Source organism: Palaemon carinicauda, chromosome 25, assembly GCF_036898095.1.
Source record: "Palaemon carinicauda isolate YSFRI2023 chromosome 25, ASM3689809v2, whole genome shotgun sequence".
NCBI classification, from domain to species: Eukaryota; Metazoa; Arthropoda; class Malacostraca; order Decapoda; family Palaemonidae; genus Palaemon; species Palaemon carinicauda.
The window spans coordinates 96,764,326-96,771,825 of NC_090749.1; positions in this window are offsets into that span (position 1 = coordinate 96,764,326).

The following is a 7,500-nucleotide window of genomic DNA, read 5'->3' on the forward strand; positions in this document are numbered from 1 at the left end:
GATAACCTTATATCTATATATATATATATGTGTGTGTGTGTGTGTGTGTGTGTGTGTGAACTGATTATAATATGATGTATATTGAATTCTGCATGGGTTATCGCGATTTTCAGCATTTTTACAACTCAAAATTTGAAAATTTTCCCTCTTTGAAGTACTCTAACTCAAAATGGAAAATTTTGTCGATCCAAAGACAAGATAAAGCTGGTCAAGGCTTTATAAACACGATCTGATAAGGAGTCTCAATTTATGTTACCTATTTCAATAAGTTTAATCCTTACTTGACCTCTGACTTGATCCCCTGAAGGAAATTAAGAAACTTTTTCTTGGAAATTGCTAAACTTGTTTTGAACCTTTTCTTATATATTCCGTTTGTGTTTGCGGCTGCGAGTGATTGAAATTATAAATGCAGTGTGCTTTCGGGCGCTTGTTATGTGACTCTGAATTCCTTTGCTTGTGGAATATGTTTTCTAAGTAGATCTAATTTGTTTCTTTTACTGCTGGTGACTCAACTCATAGTTGGTTCTCGTTTTGCAAATATTGCTGCTTTTGGGAGTCCTTAGCCTTTGAATAAATTTCTCTTGGTACTTAGGGAATTTCTGTTTCAAATGTACTTATGTTAGTGATATCCAGATGTTTATTGAGATAACTTTGCAAAACTACTTATAAGTGAATTTTATATTACTTACAATTCAATTCGTTGGCAAGGTCGTCTAAATTCACAAGAGAAGATTGATGAGAACAAAACATACCTGGAATAGAGAGATAATGGAAGCTGGTTAGTAAGGTAGACAATTTAGGATGAATGTATGCAAATCTCTCTCTCTCTCTCTCCTCTCTCTCTCTCCTCTCTCTCTCCATAAATCTACTTTAAATTTCCATTCTCCCTCCAACCAAAGCATCTACCATCACGCTAACTTAATGGGAACCAAAGGCTAATTCCGGAATGCTAATTTGAACTTTAATGGTGTTTTTGAACTTTGATAGAAGGGAAACATTGGAAGCCAAATTTGAATGATGGGGACCGTTTTTTTCATTAGGCTTTTTTTAGTTTTTATTAAAATGGTCTGTTTTATTCCCAGAACTTTAAAACAAAAGAATGATCGGTTGGGGGGAAATAGAATTTTAATTATTGTGGAGAAATCATCCAATGGATATATAGGTATTTTGAAACCTTTATATACCATAAAATAGTTTTACATTAGTAACTAATTATTTTTAGTATCCCATGGACATAAGAAAGGACAAAAAGCTTTTTTCAAGAATAGAAAAATTCCGTAATAGTATTTAATATATATACAGCATATATTTAATATATATATATATATATATATGTATATATATATATATATATATACCTATATATAAATATATATATATATATACATATATATATACACATATATATATTATATATATATATATATATATATTAAAGTTTAGAAATAGATATCAAAACAGCATTGTAATACACTATTCTAGAACTAGCTTTATATATCATTATAAAATTATTTTAAAGTATTCTAAAGTAGACTTTTACATATCGACAAGAATATAAAAAAAATTAGTTTTCCAAAAAATCAACTGGAAATATCCAGAGATGCTCAGAGAAGGCCATGATTATTTTACATCAATAAAATTGCACATGGTCATTCTTTGGTCAGTAATGGGAGATTTTAGGAGCATCCCATATTACAGAGCCATAAAGAACAGCCTTAAAAGGACGATATATTCTTTTGAAGAGGATATGAAGAATCGTTTCGAATAGATTGTCCTTAAGTGAATTGGAGATTGTATTGTATTAGTAAAATCTTACAATTTAAGATGAAAAATAATCTTATTATATTTAAATTGAAAAGATTTATTATATATTTTTTTATTTCAAATGTACATTTTCAATCCTTTTATATATATAAAAAGCCTTACATTTGAAATCGCTAAATGTAATGCATTATACCTTATTCATCTTAAAACATCTCATAAAAATGTTGATTAAAAAAACCATCATAATGTTGAACGAAGATCTCCGTAATGTATATCAACATTTATCATTAAAGTGCTCCATTCTTCTCTTCTCTATTATCCCTTTTTTCTTCTTCTCTTCCATCTCTCTTTCTTATTTCTAGGCATAAGGAAATGGCCAGGCCACGAACACCGTATATTCCTTGGCCGCAACCTACCCTCATACATCATATCATAATGGAAAGCCATTAATCTCTCTCTCTCTCTCCTCCCCCCCCTCTCTCTCTCTCTCTCTCTCTCTCTCTCTCTCTCTCGTGCTAAAAGCAATGGCTGTCCTAATGGATTATATTTTTTATTTTAACTTTACCGTTCGCATTGTAGCAACTTTCATCACCTTTATGTTTTGAATTATGTCGTAACTCATTCACTACGAGATTAGAATGGATAAATAAGTTTATTCGGGTAATGGATATTTGCTTTGGAAGATTTATACGTGCAATTTCGTTTATCGGTAGATACCCGTTCATCTTCATTTCTGTCAGCCGTTTGTACTTTCTTGATTATTATTATTATTATTATTATTATTATTATTATTATTATTATTATTATTGTTGTTGTTGTTAATATTATTATTATTATTATTATTATTATTTATTATATTATTATTATTATTATTATTATTATTATTATTGTTATAATTATTATTATTGATATTGTCATTATTATTATTATTATTATTATTATTATATTATTATTATATTATTATTATTATTAGCTAAACTACAACCCTAGCTAGAAAAAACTGGATGCTATAAGCCCAAGTGCTCGGACAGGGAAAATCACCCAGGGAGGAAATGAAATAAGATAATAAATAAACTACAAGAGATTATATGAACTATTAAAAGAAATATTTCAGAAACGGTGACAACATTGTTCAACATAAGTAATAGAGTATATAGAATAATTACATTTCTAATGTGATACTGGTGTTGGTAACACACATTGACAAATACATACGAGAGACTCTTTTGCCTGTGTCTTTGAGCATTTAGGTTTATGTATGTATAAACAGTAATTTCATTTGTCTTATGAATTAATAATTCACTCCACTTCTCACCAAAAAAGGGAAAACCTAAAATAAGTATATTCAAACAGCCAGAAGCTTCATATATGAAAATTCATATATCTACGTTGTCCTTTCAGCCCTGAAAATATTTTATTTGAATGAAATTGAAAACGTCGTTTCAAAGCCCGTAGAGTTTAGGAGCTTTTTTTATGGCCTATAAATGAAATTCAGGATATGTAGAATACTACTGTTTATGTCCTTGCTTGTAAGTGTGTGAGTACACTTTTTTATATATATAGAAACACTTTGATCATACCAGTTGTACTGGATACAAAGGACCGGAATACATCACACGGAAATTAATTTAGCATATTTGAATTTAAGTTTAAATGACAAATCTGCCCTGATATCAGAAGAGCTGTATAAAATTATAAAGTAGATATACCTTTCATGTGTATGTATAATACGAATGAAATAGAGGCGAAGTTAGGACTACTTTAGCTCTACCTCCAAAATGCAGGTGTTTGCGATATGTTGGTGATGTAGTGACCATGTAATATTTGATGTAAGTATTGAGAGTAGGATTTTATTATCTAAGATAGTGTGACCATATGCCAGTTTGTTAATAGTAGGACGTGATATCTCTGCAAAAAAGGATAAACATATACATACATACATACATACGTATATATATATATATATATATAAATATATATAAATATATATATATATACATACATATATATATATATATATATATACATATATATATATATATGTATATATATATATATATACATATATATGTATGCATATATATGAATATACATATACATATATATATATATATATATATACAATATACAATTTTAAGCTAATGTGGGAATCCGGCCAAAATTCTTTCTTCCCTCTGTCTGGAATCGAACCATTTTCCCCCAGGTGAGCTAAGTTCTCTCTCTCTCTCTCTCTCTCTCATCCTCTCTCTCTCTCTCTCACTCTCTCTCTCTCTCTCTGTAGTTCAGCTGTTGAAAAGCTTTGCATATTTCTGACAGAATATTTTTGCTCATTACATATGACATATTTATCATTTACATAGTAAATATGTTTTTCAAAATTAACTTTTTATCCCTTCTAAATTCAGGGCTTTTTTATTCAGTTTTATTATATAATAAATAAGAAGGAATAAAATAAATTGTAGCTCTAAATTATCATGACATCTTTTTATCTGGGGTAAAAAAAGCTTTTAACAAAACTTTTTCACCCAGAAAATCGACGAACTTTTCTCCTACATCTGAGAGAGACAGAGAGAGGGAGAGAGAGAGAGAGAGAGAGAGAGAGGAGAGAGAGAGAGAGAGATGTGGGGGGGGGAGGGTTGTAAATCAACCTTATGAGGAATGGTTAACTTGATTTCCACCCCGTTTTCTACGGCCAATTTCCTCTTTGAGCGGGGGAGACTAAACTGAACCGAGTCCCGGATGGATTTATGGCTGGCAATGTTACGTCTGTCAAGATGAGAAATTTGCAGCCACCAGGCAAGTCGGTAGAGGCGCATCGGAGCTCAAAAGAGACACTATGTCCTCTTTTTATTCCTATTTTTACGTGAGGAGACGTTTAGCAAATGGTGGTTGTCTCTGAAAATTCGTTCATATAAATTTTAGGGGATAGAGCGTCGTTTTACGTAGCTGGGTCTCCCCCGCTGTGTTGATACACTGTGCTTTTATTTGGGTGTCAAGATGTATTTGTTTATTTCAAGTCGTAGGAGGGAATTGACCTTTAGTGTTTAGACATGTGGCCTTTTATTTAGATATTGTTTTTAATTATGGATAATAGGATGTTGGAAGGTTGAGCTATATTCAGTTTATCAAATGGATTTAGAGATCCGTATTATCAAAAAGAATTTTTTTTTTTACTTCTCTGCTGGTTCTTTTGATACATAAAACCTAGCAAGCTAATACAAGAAGGAGATATCTGTTAACCTAATACTAATACTGATAACAATAATAAAAGAGTAATAATAATATTGCTTGAGATTGATATGCCTTATATATATTTATATAAATGCATGTATTCTACTGTATATAGTCTCTATTTATCAATGTATATATATATATATATATATACATATATATATATATATATATATATGTATATATATATATTATATATATATATATTTAAGGATTAGAGGTAAAGATACTATATAGTGTACAGCACGGTTCATAAAACCTCATTAAAAGGCTATAATTTTTTTTTGAGACGTTTCAAATACTACCAAGTTCATCCTCCATCTGTGAAAATTATAAATATAAAATGATTAAAATTTACACAATAATTTTCATAACCATTTGAATGTTCTTTTCCTTTGCTTTTGAAAATTATAATGGGAATTTTAAGCTTTTTATATTTGTAATTCTTATAGATTGGTAATGTTGGAAGCGTTTTAAAAATAAATTATGGCCTTTTAATGTTTTATGGATCCTGCTGCACATGAATATATATATATATATATATATATACATATACATATATATACATATATTTATATATACTATATATATACATATATATATGTGTGTGTATATATATATAACGATAAATAGACCAAATTATTAAACTATTAATGATACAACAGGCAAAAGAGTCGATAACAAAAATACTGTCGTTTTTACTTGTGAAAATACAAAAATATTCCTTCGTACTGGACTAAAGAAAGACCCATGAATGGTAGAACATACATTGGAATAAGAACAAATAAAAGAAAAGAAGATAAATGGAAGAGAAATAGGAAGAAAGATTGAGGGCAAAGAGAGAGAGAGAGAGAGAGAGAGAGGAGAGAGAGGAGAGAGAGAGAGAGATGGGGTTGTGTTATTTTTAATATATTATTATTGGGTGATCAGCTGGGAGATTTTATATCCAAGCTATATTCTATTTAACCTACGTCTGAGTTTCTTATATATGAAACAATTTTCATTTTTTGTATATTACTATAAACTTATTTTATTGTTATACGAATTCATCCATAGCGAGAGAGAGAGAGAGAGAGAGAAGAGAGAGAGAGAGAGAGAGAATAAATAAAAAATTTATTTACTGACTAGATAAAGAAGAGCCAACAGTTTTATACCATCGCGAGTGAATACACTCACACACGTACACACATACACAAATCAATATAGGTCAAAGGTTACCCTCACAATGAAAGCTGGATCAAACGTTTAAGAATTTCTCTCTCTCTCTCTCTCCCTCTCTCTCTCTCTCTCTCTCTCTCCCCAATTATTTAGACTTTAAAACAGTGAATGTTATCAAAGCCTACACAGAAAGTAAAACATTTTAGTAAATTAAATACAGAAGATTTAAAAACAAATGCTGTCAACAATAATATTTCAATATCCGTTTATCTTCTTCTGCGACTGAAGTCATAAACCAAATTAGTGCAATATCCCTCAGCCTTCTCACAACAGCTGGGAAAACAGCTGTTATTCAGCTGTCAGGTCGAACTTTCGTTTTACTGCCTCCAATAACCTCCAGTAAAAGTTGTCTGAAGTTTTGTTGTAGGGATATCTTTCAAATGTTTTACTCCCGGCCATTCGGACGAGTTGCTTTGCGTTAACAGTTTCCCTTGAAAAGAATTGGCGAGGATTTTTTTCCTATTACACAGCTGGTCTGGATTTGAGAAAGAAAAAGAAAAATGTAATTGTTGTAAATTAAATCTGGCTTTATAGGCTCTGTTAGTGAAGTTTAGGATATATAAAAACGTTAATCGTTACCTTTTAATGCTCTTGCTGATTTCATTTATTTCATTACTACATAGATTCTGAGAGTTGCTTGGTTGAAGAGGTGTCGATAGTTAAATATGGTGTATAATATCCGTAGAGTTGTCCACCATTATTGTTATTATCAGTTAAATATGGTGCATAATGACCGTAGAGTTATTTGAATTTCCAACCATTATTATCATCATCATCATCATTATCAGCCATAATTAGTCCACTGCAAGACAAATCCCTCCGACGTATCCTTCCCCTCCCACCTGTTTATGGTCTTTCTATTCCAGTCTATTGCGGCAAATTTTCTTAACTCGTCAATCCATTGTCTTCTCTTCCTGTCCCTACTTCTTTTTAAATTTCTAAGGACCAATTATGTTATATTTAATGTTTATCTACTGTCGATCATTCTTATTATATGTTCTGCCCATGTCTATTTATTTTTCTTACATGTTGGGAGAAAATCACCGATTTAAATACTATATAAATTATACACATTTGATAAGTGAACATGTATTAAAATATTCACACTTCTTGCACTGCACCAAAATAATTTTTTTTTTTGTATATGCTAATACTATTCACAAACCCATCTTACTATATTGTTTTAATCATTATAATTGATTGAATCATATTATTAATAAACATATATAGAACGAATATTACCCCGAACATATTCTCCCAAACCAGCCACCCCCTCAACAACAACAA